Below are 19,065 nucleotides of genomic sequence, written 5' to 3'. Positions count from 1 at the left end.
ACCACCACCACATCCACCACCACATCCACCACCATGTTCACCACCAGCACCACCACCACATCCAACACCACGTCCAACACCACCATGTCCACCACCACCACGTCCTCCACAACCACCATGTCCACCACCACCATGTCCACCACCACCACATCCACCATCACCACATCCACCACCACCACCACGTCCACCACTACCACATCCACCACCACCACATCCACTACCACCACGTCCACCACCACCATGTGCACCACCACCATGTCCACCACCACCACCACGTTCACAACCACATCCACCACCACATCCACCACCACATCCACCACCACGTCCACCATCACGTCCACCACCATGTCCACCACCACATCTACCATCACCACATCCACCAACACCACCAATTCCACCACATCCATGTCCACCACCACATCCATGTCCACCACCATGTCCACCACCACTACATCCACCACCACGTCCACCACCACCATCTCCACCACCACGTGCACCACCACCACCACCACCATCACGTCCAACACCACCACGTCCACCACCACCACCACATCCTCCACAACCACCATGTCCACCACCACCATGTCCACCACCACCCCATCCACCACCACCACCATGTCCACCACCACATCCACCACCACATCCACTACCACCACGTCCACCACCACCATGTTCACCACCACCACGTCCACCACCACGTCCACCACCACGTCCACCACCACCATGTCCACCACCACCATGTCCAGCACCACCACATCCACCACCACCATGTCCACCACCACCACAACGTCCACCACATCCACCACCACCATGTCCACCACGTCCACCACCACCACGTCCACCACCACCATGTCCACCACGTCCACCACCAACACCACGTCCACCATGTCTACCACCACCACATCCACCACCACATCCACCACCACCACGTCCACCACCACGTCCACCACCACATCCACCATGTCCACCACCACCACCATGTCACCACCACATCCACCACCACCCCGTCCACCACCGCCACATCCACCACCACCATGTCCACTACCACCAAGTCCACCACCACCATGTCCACCACCACCACATCCACCACTATGTCCACCACCATGTACACCACCACCATGTCCACTGCCACATCCACCACCACATCCACCATGTCCACCACCACCATGTCCACCACCGCCATGTCCACCACGTCCACCACATCCACCACCACCTCCACCACCATGTCCACCACCACCACATCCACCACATCCACCACCATGTCCACCACCACCACAACCACCACATCCACCAGTGACTCTCTTCTCCAGGGGGAGCCAGTGGAGATTCCATGGGTGTTGGCTGATGTGCTTGTGTCAAGGGATCCCGAGGACGAGTCTGGAAGCGGTGCTCTGCATCGTCTGGAGTTTGCGGAGCAGGGACTTGTTTATGCCGGCATAGAGGGCGTTTCCGTAGTCCAGCCTGCTGGTGATGAGTACGTGGGTGACTGTGTTCCTTTCCTCGGGTGGATCCATTTGAATGTCTTACTGAGGATATGGATGGTGTTTAAGCAGCAGGAGGCTACTGCGTTGACCTGTCGGTTCAAGAAGAGGGATGAGTCGAGTATGTTGTGGAGGTTTCTGGCGTGATCTGGGGGGGTAGTGGGCTGCAGAGAGTGGTGGGCCACCAGGTGCCATCCCATGCTGAAGGGGTGCTTCCGAAGGACGAGGACTTCGGTTTGATAGAAGCAGCGCCTCATAGATGAAATAATAAATAACAGCATTTGCACAATGTGCTGTCGAACCTTGTACGAAATGTTCAAGGTGTTGTGATAGTGTACTTATGAAGTGGTTTTGTAAGCAATGTGGATTCGAAGAAACTAACCGTGCACTGCCACGCAAGCAAATGTGTGTCAACAGTCATTGTGTGAAGAGAAGAAAACGTAAGAAAATTCTTTCCGGGTCTAACTGAGCCACGTGATAAGGGGTAGGTAGCCCAATTCCCACTACCTTACACTCCCCTTAAAGCCCCTAAATTGAGGAACTCAGATTTGACTGACTGAAGAATGGAGAGGACAAAGAAGAGCCGAAGAATCAAGAACTGAAGGCTGCTGATGGACTTTGACGCCAAACCCTGCCTGCCTACCTGCTCTTGTCCCAACAAATGGAACAGTCCGACTTGTCCGGCAGCTCTGCAGCCTCCAAATGCCTGGAAGGGCATCCAGTAATTCGCCAAGCTGTCAGCATCTCCCTTGAATTGGAGGAGCTACTTCCCTGCAGCATGCAGGCACCGACCTCTATGTCTGGTTCACCGTTCCTCAGTTCACTTAGACCACCAACGCAGAAGTCACCCATGAAGAGGTCGCCATGCTCCAAGAGGTCAGATCCTTACCTCAACCAAGTGAAAAGACTCCAGAACCAACCCGAGCTGCCCTGCACCAATACCTGGGATACCAGTCCTTTGGAGCCACCAAAGCTTGTTTGGGTACAATCTGGACTCCAATGCCAAAAATACCGAGCCGCCAACAAGGGACATCAGCAACACAGAGCCTTGCACCAAGAGTGGCCCAGCTGTCCTGTTTTGACGTCCTTTGCAGGTCTTACCGAGAACCGTGTGTGCCCTTGATGCACGGGAGCCAGCTGACAAAAACCCTCTGCACCCGGGCTCCCTGGCCCAGGTCCAAGACAACCAATGGTGCTCCCATGTTTGCAGGACCCCCACGAAGCCCTGCAGCCTGTTTCTAGTTGCCACCCTCCTTTCCTACAGTGTAGAGCACAAGGCTACCAACCTGTCTAGCACCTCTGCACCTGGACACTCCAGGGCTTGCAAACGGCTGGTGGAACTTTGGACCTAGGCCTCATAGCACCTTAAATCATAAAGGGGACCTCTGAGAACTGTTTGCAAATAACCACATGCAGTATATGCCTTTTTCTCCATAGAAAAGCATTACCATGTAAAAACTCATTTTTACTTACCTCCTTAAATTACTATTATGAAAGGTACCTACTCTTTAATGAAGCTTTTGGTATTAAAATAAATATAAAAATACTTGTATTTTTGTAAATTGGTCTTGAGTTCCTTCTTGAGTGTGTGTATCATTTATTGACCCTGCGTGTGTTCAACAAATGCACTACCCTCAAATAAGCCTAAACTGCTTGCCCACCCTGCCACAAAAAGAGAGCATTTGGGAATATTAATTTAAGCCCTGTCAGCCATTAAGAGCCGTCTGGACTTTGTACATAGTATACCTCATTTTGGTACACTACATAAAAAGCCAGCTTACTACATGAAGCTTCAGTTTTCTTCCTCATTTGAGGTTTCCCAAGCCAGGACAAAGCATTCTTAATAGCAATGCAGGTAGTCTGCCTCAAAATGTTCTATTGGTGGGACAACCTGTGCTAGGAAATACCCACACTGGTAAAAAGTGTGGGGAGAGAAAAGTGGACACTTTTAGGATGGTTGGCGGGCCAGTGAGGTTGTGAGACCTCAGGTCAGTGCTTAATTTGAGGCGGTGGTTTCCGGTGCTAGACACTGGCACTTAATTGTCAACATCAAGGCTTGTACCAGTCTGCCACGTGGTGGCACTGTTTGTCTAATTTAGAGATGAGCACAGCAACAGTTGTTTATTAATTCTATGTACATTAAAAATTACTATAGACTGTTGCCCAAGCAATTCTTGTAGCTCTGGGTGCCTGGAATAGGCTGAAATGTCACACTTGTAAGAGTGTGATAATTAGTAATTGTGTTGAGACTGCTATTGGCAGCACGACGAGGGCCCTGGCAACCATTTTGTTTTGCAAGCTAAGCACTGCCTCAGGTAGTGGCAGCAAGTGGACAGAGGCAGTGGGTCAACAAGGTCAGTACACTGCTTTTGGATGGGGACCATCAACAGGTAACTGCTGCCGAGCCATGGAAGTCCAACCATTGCCCTGGACTGCCTTTTTCATATGCCGCAAAGGGCTTTATACGATGTGCTTTTTAGAAATAGAAAAAGAAAACACAAGGCTGGGAGTGAGTTTTTCAATCCAAATTGTTGACTTGTTGATCTGTGCTTACATATGATCAGCCATACACATAAGATTGGATTTGAATCCTGTCATAGACTTCTCTATGGACCTTCCCACTACTAGGGTGTCACTAAGCATACACAAAACGTTGTTTGTATAGAAAAATACCACAGAGGCTCCAAATTCCACACAATCTATCTTCTTTCACTTTACAAGCACTCTGTTCCCATCCCTAAAAATTCTGGGTCAGCATCACAGCGCTGTGCGTTGTTTTGGAAAAACCTAAATAAATAACACATGTCTTCCCACACCACAGTAGTCAGCTTCAGCCCGTCAAGACAAAAAGACCCAGGCCCTCATGTACAAAGATTCGATAAGTTGCAACAAATAACAATTCACAATATGTGATTGCTTTATTGGAATGTATAAATGAATTTGTTAGAAGTGGTCGCAATTTACACACCTACCTCTAATGAATCCATTGGTATTTAGAGAACCAACCTCTTTAATAATGGGTTGTTTTTCAAAATTCGGATTCATAGTGGGTCGCAATTCAACCTATCTCATTAATATGCACAAGGTAAGTTGCACATTGAGACCCACTACGATTGGCTGCAATGAGTGGCATGGTAGCTTGCTGGGTTCAGCAGACCACAATGTCTGGGATTGCTTTTAAATAAAGCAATCTTTTGTTTTTTTAAATGCAGCCCGTCTTCCTTAGAGGAAAACGGAATGTGTTTATAGAACAAATTACACAAGCCTTTTTTATGAGCAGGCAGTGGTCTTATGGACCACTGCCAGCTCAGAAAAATACATTTTTGTGAACATTCCAAAAAGGGAAGAGGTCCCACTGGGACCCCTTCCAAATTGCGAATTGCATACCACCTCCTTTGAGGAGATTGTAAAATGTTCATGTTTTGTGGCCGAATACTCGGTGGCAAAACATTGATGCATCTTTAAAGGAATCAGTATTTGGAAGGGACGCCCTTAACACGCCCCTGCCATATAGTGATTCAGTATCTATTTCCAAACCCACTTAGTGATTCAGTAATATTTGGTAACATATTACTGAATCTCTGATTGGGTTTGATGAAGAACAAAATGCCATTTTACAGTTGGACAGGGTCTGAATTTACGAATCGGAGCCTAACTGACCGAAAAATGACATGATACGTCAGAGCCCCAGACTTATAAGGGAAGAGTGAATCTTCGAGTCCCAGGGTGAAGGTTCTGTTGGTTAAAAATCCAGGACAGATCATATTTACGCATAACATGAAACAGTAGATGCACCTAAATACCACGTGGCTGATGTATCTAAAGCACTGGTGTCCTCCTTTGGACTTTGAGGGGTGGAGCCATTCCAGATTTTAAGTTTGTAAAGAAGAGTTCAATTTTATAAAATGAACCTAAATCAATGTCATTTACATAGTGAACCAGCATTGTCTGGGCCCACTCTCTTACCATGTAACTACATCCGATGAGCCTTTCCTTACCCGCACGGATGGGTTAAGAGATTTAGTTTGCATCAATCAATATCAATTAACAGTGGAACCCATTTGGCTACACAATGAGGACCAGGAATCAGTAGCTAAGGATAAGAAGGTTTCTTACAAATTCATACTCAAGTTAAGATACACGACCCTTAATACCATGTTCTAAAAGTACAAAATAGCAACAGGCAGGCCCAACCTACAGACGAAATTGAAGCGGACAAACAAGCAATTCAGTCACAGCAAAACAAAAGATCAAAAAGAGAATTTGATGTTCAGAAAAGAGTCACAAGTATTGTTGTCTATACATGGATAAATCTAGCTCACCTAAAGTAGAGTTCCAGCTAAAGGGGTAGTTCGAAAAATCAGAAGACTTTCAGAAATTAGGCACTTCCATAAGAACTAAACAAGGGAAAAATAAGTAGGTATGGTATCAGCATTTCAGAAGCTTGAGCAAGAGTTTTCTTGGGTCAAGTAGGTAAGTGTTAACCTTAGCCACACTCAGCAAAGAATCAAGAAAGCATAGAGGTCTAAACCTCCTAAGGTCCAGGGAAACTGTGGTACGTGAACCTGAAAGGATCTGCAAGGTATTGGGAAAGAATCCACAAACAAGGAGGTAGAGTAAAAAAAGCGGCCAACTTTTATTTAGCAATTGCAAAGTGTTTGAAGAGAGCACACATACTCTGTAAAAACTGCCCTCACCCACAACGAGTTGTGGCATGCTTCATCATTGGGCTGCTACTGACGCCTCTGCGCAGACCAACGCTAGAGGTGGAGCAATAGGGAGGGGTAAACAATACAACAGTGATACAAGACAAACAAAAAAGGCAAGATCCTTAGGTGCAGAAATAGTGAGTGTTAAAACTGGCCCAGGGATATCTCTATAATAGTTTTATTCCTGGATTCCCTAGTCAGATTAAAAAGGTATATATATATATATATATATATATATATATATATATATATATATATATATATATATATATATATATATATATATATATATATATATATATATATATATATATATAAAAAATATATATACCCAATGGATAGTGGTGGAATGAGTTAATTAGGTGCTCACCACCCCTCCATTCTGCATAGCGGTCAACATGTTTCTGCCGGTTCAAGATCAAATCTCCGGCATTCCTCAGGACAAGTTAGATCCCTATGCCTTTTTTCAAACCCCTCTTGCTACCCACTTTCGTGGGTTTATACTCCACCTGTAAGTCTGGAGTCTTTTTTGTAACTTACTCTTTCATAATAGGAACAGAGTTTATTAAGCAAGTTGCTGGAAAAGGCACTGGAGTAGAGAGCGACCCTCTCTCCTGGTGCCGTGTTGATCTACACGGCACCAGGAGAGACGTAATTCGTAGGCGGCGCACCACTCTTGATGAATGTGTGACTACAGAGGGTCGCTCTCTACTCCAGTGCCTTTTCCAGCAACTTGCTTAATAAACTCTGTTCCTATTATGAAAGAGTAAGTTACAAAAAAGACTCCAGACTTACAGGTGGAGTATAAACCCACGAAAGTCGGTAGCAAGAGGGGTTTGAAAAAAGGCATAGGGATCTAACTTGTCCTGAGGAATGCCGGAGATTTGACCTTGAACCGGCAGAAACATGTTGACCGCTATGCAGAATGGAGGGGTGGTGAGCACCTAATTAACTCATTCCACCACTATCCATTGGGTATATATATTTTTTATATATATATACCTTTTTAATCTGACTAGGGAATCCAGGAATAAAACTATTATAGAGAAATCCCTGGGCCAGTTTTAACACTCACTATTTCTGCACCTAAGGATCCTGCCTTTTTTGTTTGTCTTGTATCACTGTTGTATTGTTTACCCCTCCCTATTGCTCCGCCTCTAGCGTTGGTCTGCGCAGAGGCGTCAGTAGCAGCCCAATGATGAAGCATGCCACAACTCGTTGTGGGTGAGGGCAGTTTTTACAGAGTATGTGTGCTCTCTTCAAACACTTTGCAATTGCTAAATAAAAGTTGGCCGCTTTTTTTACTCTACCTCCTTGTTTGTGGGTTACTTAATTCTTGAGGAGGATGATGTAGGGTTTATACCTTCTCCCCCTTTTTAGGTCTCGCCTGACCAGCGCTTTAGCGCTGGCTCTGGCGAGACTTATAGTAAGCGCGTTTTGGAAGTGCAAACAGTGGCTTTGCAGGCCTCCAACTACAGTGCATGTGACCCGTCCGGGCGCGCGCACCATTTGGAGTCCTGCAACCACTTGTTTGCTTTCACTTTCGCCGTGATGTGATCGCAATCGCGATCACTTTCAGCGCACCATTTGGCAGCCTGCGTGCCCGCCCCCACTCCCCCCTCCCACTTCGTCAGCTTCAGTGCGCGCTTGTTTTGCATTACGCCACTGTTGTCTGCACAGTACAGCAAACATGACTCTGGAGCAGCAACCGCAGTCCAACAGGCTGTTAGGGACTTGGCTTTATTATATCATAACAAAGCGTTTTTACGACTCTCCTAATACAGTATGCACCTCCCATCACTTCCTCCATAGGAGGATAATTCGATGTCTACTCCCGGTGTCCCACAGACGAAGATTAACATCAGTATGTGCATTTCGCTACATCAGGGGACCAAGTTGCCACATCTGACACCTTGATGGATGGTTCTTCTGTTTTTAGAAAAAAAAAAAAATTGCAGTTTTATATCGCACGAACTCGACCCCAAAGTATTGGAGGGCTTTACATGAGCAGCAGTTACGTTACACAATGACTCATTAATTGTTTTGTTAGAGCCCATGCCCAGACTCGAACTTGGCTCCCTCCCTCTGAAGACGGCAGCTCTGGACATTACGCCAGAAAAGCTCCACAAATGCCCCTCTCCTGACTCCGGGGCTTTATCTCGCCGGGCTGGACACCGCCCTGGGAGGGCAGTCTGCAGAGCTCATATCCTACAGCAGGCATGGTTTATCAGAAGACCCTGATAATTGGCAGTAATACACTCACTCGGCGACGAGTTGCCACCCGCAGCTTCTCTACCCCGTAGTCCCCTTTGAACTCCCAGATTTACATATTGAAGGTCTCATTAGCATCGGTTCACAGGACATTAGCAGGCAAATCTTCGCTTCACCCGCTGGGGTACACTTGAGTTTCTTAATCAAGGCTAGATTACATCTCCTCTGCCCCAGACTTTCAAACTACGGCCACACAGCTCTGAGGTGAAGAGGTGGGAGGGACTACGAGGAAGAGTAAACATTTACTTTATCAAGACCTTAGGTACTACCTTCGCTTTACAGTTAACTACATTATATAAAAGAGCAGTAAGTAGGAGGCCTGTATGTTGGCTTCGGCGATATTTGTTTTCTGAAATACGTTCTTTCGAGATCGCTTCAAAATGTATGCCTTGGTACTTTGCAGAAGAGGTAATTGAAATATCCGCCACGTAGCAAACTTACTGACACATCTACATTGAGAGAAGGAGGTGGTGAGAATTATTTTCCATTGTAAAACGAAAACATTGACTGGAAAAAATGAAACCTTTCTGCGAAGCTTCCTGGCTGCATTTCTGAAAAACAAGCATTGGCATAGCTAATAGTTCTTGCCTTTGGGACCTTATGAGTGTTAAGCAGGGCTTTAAGTGGGATGAAAAAACTGCGGGTCTCTCAAAGGGGAGTAGCCAATGTAATTAAGGGCGTGGGTTAAAACACTTAAGATAACAAGCATTTGCAATGCAATAGGTCTCGCAGTTACACGAGTTAAAGCTATTGGCATTGTAAATGACAATGCCAATAGCCATTGTTATTTGCAATGTCAATAACTCAAACTCGCGTAAATGCGAGACCTATTGCATTGCAAATGCTTGTTCTTTATTGTGAGTACTATTGGGAAAGAATCTACAGATCATCTGCGGGAACCTGAAAGGAGTTGGAAAGCATCTGAATCTTAAACAGTGTGATCACTAAGGGCCTCATTACGATGCCGGTCAGAAAGCATTCCGATCAACTCGGTTTTGGAATGGTTTCCGACCGACTCAGGTTTGGGGAGTCCGACCTACCCATTATGATGTTTCTGCATACCGTTCGGTTGGACTCCCATTGACTTCAATGGGAGCCTGTGTTCCAACCGACTACACAGACTCCCATTGAAAAAATGGGTGGTTCCGGGAAAACACTGCACCCTGTGGTGGGCACCCCATGGTGCCTGCCACATTGTGCATGGTTGGAAAGGGGAGTCCCTTGGGTACCCCTATGGTCCCCAACCGGAGGCCTCCAGGTGAAGGGGGGCCTGCAATGGGCCCCCAAAGTCAGATTCCGACAACCTATCCATGTCGTAAAGACCGATTCAGAATGGCTGTCTGAAGTCAACATCATAATCGATCGGTCGGAAACGCGGCGCGTAAAGACGTAAGAGTCAGCGCTGCCCAACTCGGTGTCTCCGAATGCCGTTCAGACGCGAGTCGGAACCGAGTCAGACAGTCCGAATGGTTTCCAACCATCATAATCGGTTGGTCGGAAATATTTCTTAGTAGGTCAGAAACAAGGCTTCTGAAATGGATTCGGATGAACCGAATGCAGTTCGGACCCTTTCCAACCGACATCATAATCTGCCTCTAAGTTATGATGCACAAGAATCTTCTTGGGCAACACTCCTGTGCATGCATCATCAGGAGTCTATTGTCTTTCTCCACTTCTCATGCTGTAGACTGCAACAGTCTCCAAATGTCTCACACCAAACAAGGGAAGGACAGCATCTACTCACGAACATAGCAGGGTGAAACTGCTGAATAGGCCTTTTAGTTAACGCTCTGGCCCTCCATGTTCTCCCGTGTCCTTCTCAGGCTCTTTCTCTGTCTCTAGTACAGTAATGTAACTATTCTAAAACTAACAATCCGTGTGAATAGTTGCAAGAAATGTCACATTAGCAGAAAGATGAAACCAGTATTCATGCAGCATGAAGAATTTTAGGCCTAAATTGTCAACTTAAAGTATTAGCAAGAGTGCACATTTAATATGCGTGTGCACATTTAAACACCAATGAATATGAATGATCAGTGCATGAAGTTCACGTTACATAAAGCATGCAGTAAATTCTTTGAATACTCATGTGTAAATATGGTTAAGCACTACATTTAAATGAAATATATGAAATATTAATGCACACATTACACAAGCCTAATTTGTTTTTAACATAAATGAGATTTTATAATGGAAGGATGGCTTTCTTTTCTACTGAAACATCTAAATAGTAAATGTCAATCAATGTATTTAAAGCACACATCATGTAAGTCGAATTTCACCTTTATATTGAATGCATATCCACCAAGTAAGGATGGTTGATTAATTTCTCGTTTAATGTAGTTTAACACACATTTGAGTAAATTCACGAATACAATTCACTAGTCCTATAGTGAATGCACTAGTAATAATGTCAAATAAAACACTTGTTGCAATATCATTAGACCAAATAAGAATCAAGTGTTAACTGCACATTCATGTCATGTATTTGTTATGAAGTTGTGACATATTTGTGACGTGTACAGGATTGGCAAATTTGCGCTGCACCAAATGTTAATCCTGAAAAACCTAGTTTAAATCTTATTCTCAAGGGCCAAAGTCTGACATCCCCTGTCCCAGCCATCACTATAGGAACACATTATTCTGCAAGGTTTTTCAATATGCACACAGTGTGTCCTAGACAAGGGAGAACATTAGCATTGTGCAGACGTCCCCAGACAACGCACAAAGGTGCATTATGAAGTCACCCACTCTCCAGCAGCTCTAAATTTACTTCAACATCTCGCTCGGCCCCGGTAATTGAATTGACTGGCGCTCGCCCGGCTGCCGCAGCGCTCTCAGCTCAAGAGCATGTTTTCTCTCTGCCCTTTGTCACCGCGGAGCTCAGGCAGCTTGCTCCGCTGTCACGTGCTTTATGTCCGGCTGCATAATGAATCCTCCATTGCTGGGATCTGCCTGTGTGATTTTTTTTTGTTCTTTGGTTTATTCAGGGCAAAGCGAATCCAGCTCTCGGCTCTCGGTAATGTCCAATTACACGGGTCAATAAACCGGAATTCTGCGTGCTGGCCACGTTGCGAGTTTTCGCTGAAATGGTTAATCTCTTCCTGTTGGTACTTCCGGGCAGGGGTAGGCCCAAGGCCAAGGGGCCATTTCAAACAAGGATGTACCCAGGCCACGGTCAAAAGTAAGGGAAGTGGTATTAGCTAACTTACATGAACAGTTTCATGCAATGGACACACAGGATGTCTGTCAATGACAGACATCCGAAGCACTGAATCGTCCCTGTCATGTTTCTGTACAGAGCAGCAGAGATGTTAAGGTTCTTGGGGAGTCGGGAGTCTCTGCCGCACCAGCAATGTCAGGAATCTTCAGTCTTGGAAAAAGGGAGGAAAAGTATATTGCACCCAGGGGTGCTCTTGCTGGTTCACCACCCTGGGAAGAAAGGATGCCAAAGATAATGTTCATGTAGAGAGTAGCTTGCGCCTCCTAAGGCAGCAGACAGTTGAAAGGAAGGACAACAGCTGGCATGGTACACACTCGCGGGGAAAAGCAACCAGGCTGGTAGAACAAAACAAATGGAGAAAACATGTATCTAATTAACAAGCAGACTTGGTTGTCTCCATCTATAGAAAGTCAAAAGTTATTGTAAAAATGCGGTAAACTAGGTAAATCCATCAGAAAGCCCCTATACAAGAGGAATCAAATTTCAAATGTCACTGGTGGTGCTGAGCTGTGAGGTGTGACCTTCGACATCTGTGATATCACCAGAAGAGCTGCCGCTGAAAGTGACACAGGCAGAAGTGGCAGTGTCTGATATTATATCTATTATATGGCATGAAAAAGCCACTGGAGAGATAGAAAAGGGGTAGTTAAAGGGATCTACACCAAAGTTTCACAACACCACCTGGATTCAGTTATTTGCAGTTATAAGTGACACCATATAAGAAGAAATGAGAAGTGCATGAATAGAGGGCACGCAAGAAACCAAAAAAAGATGCTCTACACCCTTCCAAAAATAGAGTATTTTCCAGGTCTCCATGTGGTGTACACAATGAAACCTTTCATTGTGTGGGCCGGGGTTTATCAAGTGCACCCAGGCATCCCAGAGAAGTCACAATAAAGGAGGCAGTGGCAGCCTTGCAAAGCTCATTGCAAGAAGCACTGAGATTTGCAAAGTATTGACAAATAAGATCTTGTAGCCTGTAGATATGACACTTATTTTTATTTTCCAGGCATATGTTAGGCAGGTGACCTCAGAAAGCTGTGAGCATGGGGTAGGTCTGTGCAGAGCGTGTTCGATGAGTGCGGTTTGACATTCTAGTGACTTATTCTCCTGAAAACAAAATGTAAAAACACATGGTGGCCGCACAGTAGCAAACAGCTCCACCTTAAGCAATGCAAACCACTCAGTCCAATCCTACATTGGAACATCCTCCGTTGGATCTTGGCCAACCCACTCCTTATTCAAAATCAGATATATCGGCTGGCACCCTCCTTCCTAAGGCAGAGTGCACGTAACAAGACTGCATGCAGACGCAAGCCATGTTGCCTTAGTTTGTGTATTTTAATTCAATATGTTGCAGAATTAGTCATTCATGTATTGAATTTTGTTTTACTTTCTGAAATTTGAAAAGGGCAGCAGCTAGCCTTGCACTTGCCTTGGTTAGACACTACCGAATTTTGTGATTTAGCAATTTGCAAAAGAATCGTGAAATTGTGACTTTTGTAACAAGCATTGGCATAGCCAATAGGTCTCGCCTTTGGGACCTTATAAGTGTTTAGCCATGCAACAGTTGCATAACTAAATACTTATAAGGTCCCAAAAGCGAGACCTATTGGCTATGCCGAGCGGCCGTGCGGCCGCGAAAGTTATCGCGATCAAACATCAAAGCGACAGTGCGGCCGCAAAAGTAATCGCGGAAAAGCACGGCGCGCGCGCACATGCACTGTAGCTCTAGGCTGGCCTGGTAGCACTTTTTGGAGCCCTATCAAAAAGTCTCGCCAGACCAGCGCATGCGCTGGGTCAGGCGAGACCTAAAAAGCCCATGACTCTGCTTCCCTTATCCATGAACGCCTCAGTATTCGCCCAGTGAAGCTTACGTGACCCTAGTTTTATTGACCCCGCACTGCTGTGCTGGGTAAATAAAAGGAGGGTGGGCAGGAGAGAGGTGTTTTCATTCTCTCTGTCCTGCGGTGGGACTGTATGAGCCTCCTGGGGGCAGAGAGGGGCTCCAAGACCCTGAAAACCATCCATGCAGGGCCTTCCCAACAAGGAGAAAGAGGCTGCTGGAGACTGGTACACTGCAGGTATGTGAGCATCCTCTGTCAGTCTCTGTTCTGGTGCCCAAGCTGGAGACTGGTACACTGCAGGTATGCGAGCATCCTCTGTCAGTCTTTGTTCTGGTGCCCAAGCTGGAGACTGCTACACTGCAGGTATGCGAGCATCCTCTGCCAGTCTCTGTTCTGGTGCCCAAGCCCCTGCCTGACAGGTGTCTTCCCCCACTCACCTGCTCCTGGCAGTCGTTCTCCTCTACTTTTTTCCCACCCGTCACCTTTCTACTCTACCCACCCCCATGCATCACAGAGCAGCGTGAAACACATGCAATCGGAAAGGGGGCTGTTACAGTAGCCCTGTCCACCCTCCCCCTCTTTATAAAAGATGGGAGGACGGTGCAGGGGCGCATTACCTGCTCTCTCCTGCACCCTCTATGTCTTGCTAGCGTGAGACCTGTCTGGATGGTGCCTGAAGGAATGACATCTTTTAACTGTATTCTGCCCTCTCTCTTGCACCAGAAATCTAGTTCCCCAGCTCACGCTTGCCACACAGTGCTGGCTTCCTGGCTGGGCCACAGTATTTAGTGAAAGGCACATTTTGCTTTTCTTGGCAACAGTTTACTTGGCTTGCAGTCCCAAAACTTGGCAAATCATGCCGCGATGTCAGGGGATCTGCTTGCTGAGCCCTTGACCAGTTGATGGTGGTATAATATGGCAGTGCCAGGCAGAATTAGTCATACATTCTGGATCTTCGGGATGCACCAAGATTAATCATATTGGAGGATGAGACGCCGTGAATGGAGTAATCCGTCCCTACTTGGGCAGGGTTTGCAAGTTTTTCATTGCATGTCCTGTTCCGTCATGTGAAAGATGGAGGGGCCGTCCCATGCAACTACCAAGGCAGTTCTCCAAGCTGTCACTGAGTAGGGTGACAGTCATAGTTTGCACTACTGATATTAAAATGTATCCAGATTATTCGCATATTGAAAGACTTCCCTTACTGTTAATATACATGTGCCCCATGCAGAGGTGCATGTGTGTGTGGGCTTTGGTACCCAGTCCTCAGCAGTATTCATGTTCACAGGGCTCGAGAGGCATTCCAGGACTGCAAACATGTTGAATACAGGATGATTGCCAAAGCTGCAGGTTGCCACTCAGTCACGCTTCTGGCACCTAAATCATCTCTTACTGTTCTGAGAGGGCTAACACCAAGCAAAGCATTATCATTTCAGAGATATATACTGAAAACATTTGATTTACATCGTGAACACGGGCCACTCAAATCGACCAACCAAACTTGCTACCCTTTGTTTTATCAAATTGTCACTTTTATATGTAAATCTAATTGACTCACTATGCACATAAAAGATATATGGGAAAAATAAAGCAGGGCCGGCTTTAGCGCTGGTGACGCCGTGTGCAACAATTTTTGTTGGTGCCCCCCCCATCCATGGTGGAGGTAGTGACCACCTCCACTACGAATTCCCTCACCACCGCCTTTTAGGAGTGCCCCACAAGTATCCATAACCACTCTCTTTCAGATGCATTTAATTAGTTATGTAGCAGCACTCATACCAGTGTAGGGTGTCGGAGCACTTTGCATCACGCCCACATTACATAGAGACAATCAGCCATACATGTGTACCTCAGCATATAGGAAATGTTACATAAACCTGAGGATTACAAGGTGTTGGAGCGGCATATCATCCACACTGGTAGGCAGTATAGTTTAAAAGTGCTTGGTCTGGAGAAGCATAAACTAAGAATTTAAAACGGAACACTGTAGTTGGGGGTGCTATTTAACAAGAAGAATCAATTTGTACCCAAATGAACCCTTTTTACAACATTAATCTATGCTCTAATCTGTACTTTGCAGGGTGCAGGCAGTTTTTTGATGATAGTTTAAAATTCTCTGTTCTATTTTACGATTTTAACGTATAAACTGCAAGTAACAAAAGGATGTCTCTTAGAAAAGCAGTAACCCTCTGGCCTATTAACATTATATGCACTTTGTGATCTGCATGGTACACTTTCTTTGCAGCAGCCATATCAATACTTGGTGCTATTTTATGATCAGTCAAAACTTCAACTAGACAAAACTCCGATCTCTCTCCAGGAAGAACATTAATCACAGAGTTATCTTGACATTTTTATTGCTATCTGCAAATTGCTGGAGCAAAGGAAGGGGTGCTTTTAAAACCAAAATAAACTTGCAAACTGCAAACAGCGGTGCGGTGGCACCGGTCGCAGTGCCATAGAGCCGGCCTTGAAATAGAGAGAAAAAAAAAGTTCTTTGAATTTCTGTTTAATAGAATCTTTGTTTAGTAGAGCACTCATGCATGCTCGGGATACTGTGTCATATGAGGCAGCCCCAGCCCCTGATGCCCTCACCTCCATCCCCACCTCGAACATTTTCCATTTGGGTTATAGCCCCATGATGATTACACTAACATGGGTGTATGGCTTGCACCTTCTTATAGCAGGAGAGGCAGCTCACAACCCTTACTGGCTCCCACTTTAGACACCAGCAATGAATCTCACGATCAGCGCTGCCTACTGTTCAGATCATGGGAACTGCTATGGTGATGGCAGCTGGGTGATGGACTTGCTGTCTGGCTCTATGATCTGAGTAGGTCAAAACAACAAGTAGGGCTGTTCACAATTATAACCTGGGGCATGTGAAATTACATCTATGAGACATTTACCTCGCCTACATGTGTGGTGCAAAACGTGCCATGCTAACATTACTTGTGTCATTTTGTACTTTAAATAAATAAATAAAACACACCATTTCCTTGATCTGACTCAGTGTTCAGAATTCTGAGCTGCTCGGGAAGTCACAATAAGAGCTCATTTGAAATTTCAAGACCAATCAATGCAAGAGGCCACATACATTCACTCAAATGCCCCTCTGTTTCACTTGGATTACAAAAGTTAGTGCTCTGACGGGGTCCAGATGAGGACCTAGGAACCTGATCCTGGTCAGGGTTCCGGTTGTCACTGTGGTAGAAGCCCTCACCTTGGGCAGCATTGTTCAGCTTGCTATGTTGCAAAGTGACTGAGACGGGGTCCTGCAGCCACCAGAAATGCTCCTCTGCTTGGCTAGGTTAAGATGATTTTACTGGGCCCCAGGTCAGAGCTCATGGCCTGCCCGGGGGTGGAATCCCATGGCCCTGGGCTTTGTTCTCTGGCCAGCCATGTCTCAAAGTGCAGAGGGTGGGAACGCTCAGGCCTGGCAGGTGAGCAGGGCACCCCTACTTGGTCTAGTTAAGAAGCTCCAACCAGGCTCGGGTCAGAGCTTTAGCTGGCTTAGAGGTGGAAGCCTCTATCTCGGCTAAATACAACAGCCCGCCATGTCGCAATGTACCCTGGATGGGGTCCAGCAGACCTTGGGAGGACTCCCCTGCTTGGCTGTATTAGGAAGCTCTGACTGGGCCCATGGTCAGAGCTCCAACTGGCCTGGGTATAGAAACCTCAGCCCCTGAATGTCCCTTCCTGTACGAAAACTATCCTGTCTACAACACAGGCACCCTTGCACCATGGTGCAAGGGTGCCTTCATCAGCGCTAGACAGCAGATTGTGCACCAGCGCAGGCAGAGAGTAGGAAAGCACTGCATAATGCTAAATACAGCGCATTCCTGCCCTCTCCCTTTCACGCAGGTCAGCTCAGCAAGGTGACTTGCTACACTGTGAATATTTAGTAAATATGCCCCTTTATTCTTCAGGTTTTTGCAAAAGCACAGGGGGGTGCGTAACAAAAGCAAGAGAGTGGCATACCATGCAGTTGTATACACGGGTCAAATACAGCGTGTCATAAGTCAGGTTTTCAGAGCAAAAAGAGAAACAAATTGAAACAAAAGTGCCAAGGGATCCAGGGGGAAGTCCACCATGCAAAGTACCTAGATCTGCTGGAGAATTTCCACTCAGAATAGTTTCACATGTGTACAGTAGCATCAAATCTGAAAATATGTACCCCTAGTATCACAACCCCTCCAACAAAGTTGGCATGCCAAGCATTGCCAGGGTAAAATACCACCAACCGAGTATCTTGTATGCATTAGCCTTATGCTGTAAGCATATTGATGAGTTGGCCGCTCATGACCAGATCTACGACATTGTATCTTCAACGATAGATCTGCCCAGGTTGTGTTCCCACTTCAGCTCATATTTGTGTGAGCAACAGGAGTGTGGTATATAGGTGAGTGATTCTTGTGGATCCATGAGTAAAGAGTTGTTCTCGGCAGGCTTTGATTCTACTTCCCTTAGCCCTGAATGCCTCAGTATTCGCGCAGTGAAGCGGTTGGTTTACTCAAAACTCATCAGCTCTAATCAGTTGAAATCGCTGTTTATATGTCTGTCCATAGCTCCACCATTGTGGTAACGTTCGCCCATGATTGGGCCCCCCCAACTCTTGAAATGTTTGTCCATCAGGCCTGATTGGAACCCAGGATTTTTACAATGGGGATTGGGGAGGGGTATGTGGTCACTGCATGCTTCCTATTAGTTTTATCCGAGTAGCTCAACAATGTGGCTACAGCATAAAGAGGCATCCCTCCTTGGGCGAAGCAGTCTCTGGGTCGTACCCACAGAACCTACAGCAGGGGAAGGGGAGAACAATCCTGCTCAAACAACACCCATGGCTTAATGTAGGGGGGATAATACCAGTCCAGGACAGGCTGTATTTGAGCAGCATGGATGTAATTTGTGATGTTCGGTAGAACTAATCCCACTCCAATGATCTCTTGTAGAGTGTGGCTCTACCATTGACCCTCGGAACGCCATGGTTCCACAAAAAGCATGCCTGCTAGAGGGGCGAGTAAAAATCTGTAGAAATATTTAATCTATCAGGCGTGTCAGTGTATGATTGTCTTTGATGATCTTTTATGGTAATTATGTGATTTCTAGTCTGTTTCTGGCTCAACTTGTATGCTAGCAACCAATCAGCTTTGTCTCCTTTGTCGTAGTATTTTTTTTATTGAGATACAGCACTTTCCTTACTGTGTCTTTCATATATAGCTGTTCCAGCTCTCCCCTAACCCTTCTCAGCTTTTTGTACACTCAACGACAACTGGGCTTCTAGATCTAGGGCCAGGCTATATCAAAAGTTTTGCGTCACCCATGCGGAACGCAAGGGGGCGCAAGGGCAATTCAAAACCTATGTGGGTTTTACCAAGCCACGCAAGGCCAATTTACATGGCGCTGCATGGCTTGATAAATCTGGAGGACCGCAAGGCAGCGCACATCTCTTCCTTGTGTCAATCTGCCCTGGGTAGGCGTTCAATGGATGGAGTGTGGTTGTTCAAATTAATCCACCCATGGATTTTGGTTCA

The 19,065-nt window shown here is 46.1% G+C and overlaps 1 protein-coding gene across 2 annotated transcripts in view; it reads left to right on the top strand.

Moving 5' to 3' along the window:
* The window catches only part of FRMD6 (FERM domain containing 6), a 1,098,768-nt gene that overhangs the window by 788,870 nt on the left and 290,833 nt on the right, over positions 1 to 19,065 (top strand). The window lies entirely within an intron of this gene.

The sequence above is a fragment of the Triturus cristatus genome, chromosome 9, assembly GCF_964204655.1.
Source record: "Triturus cristatus chromosome 9, aTriCri1.1, whole genome shotgun sequence".
Lineage (NCBI taxonomy): Eukaryota > Metazoa > Chordata > Amphibia > Caudata > Salamandridae > Triturus > Triturus cristatus.
This window is presented reverse-complemented; position numbering and strand designations above follow the sequence as displayed.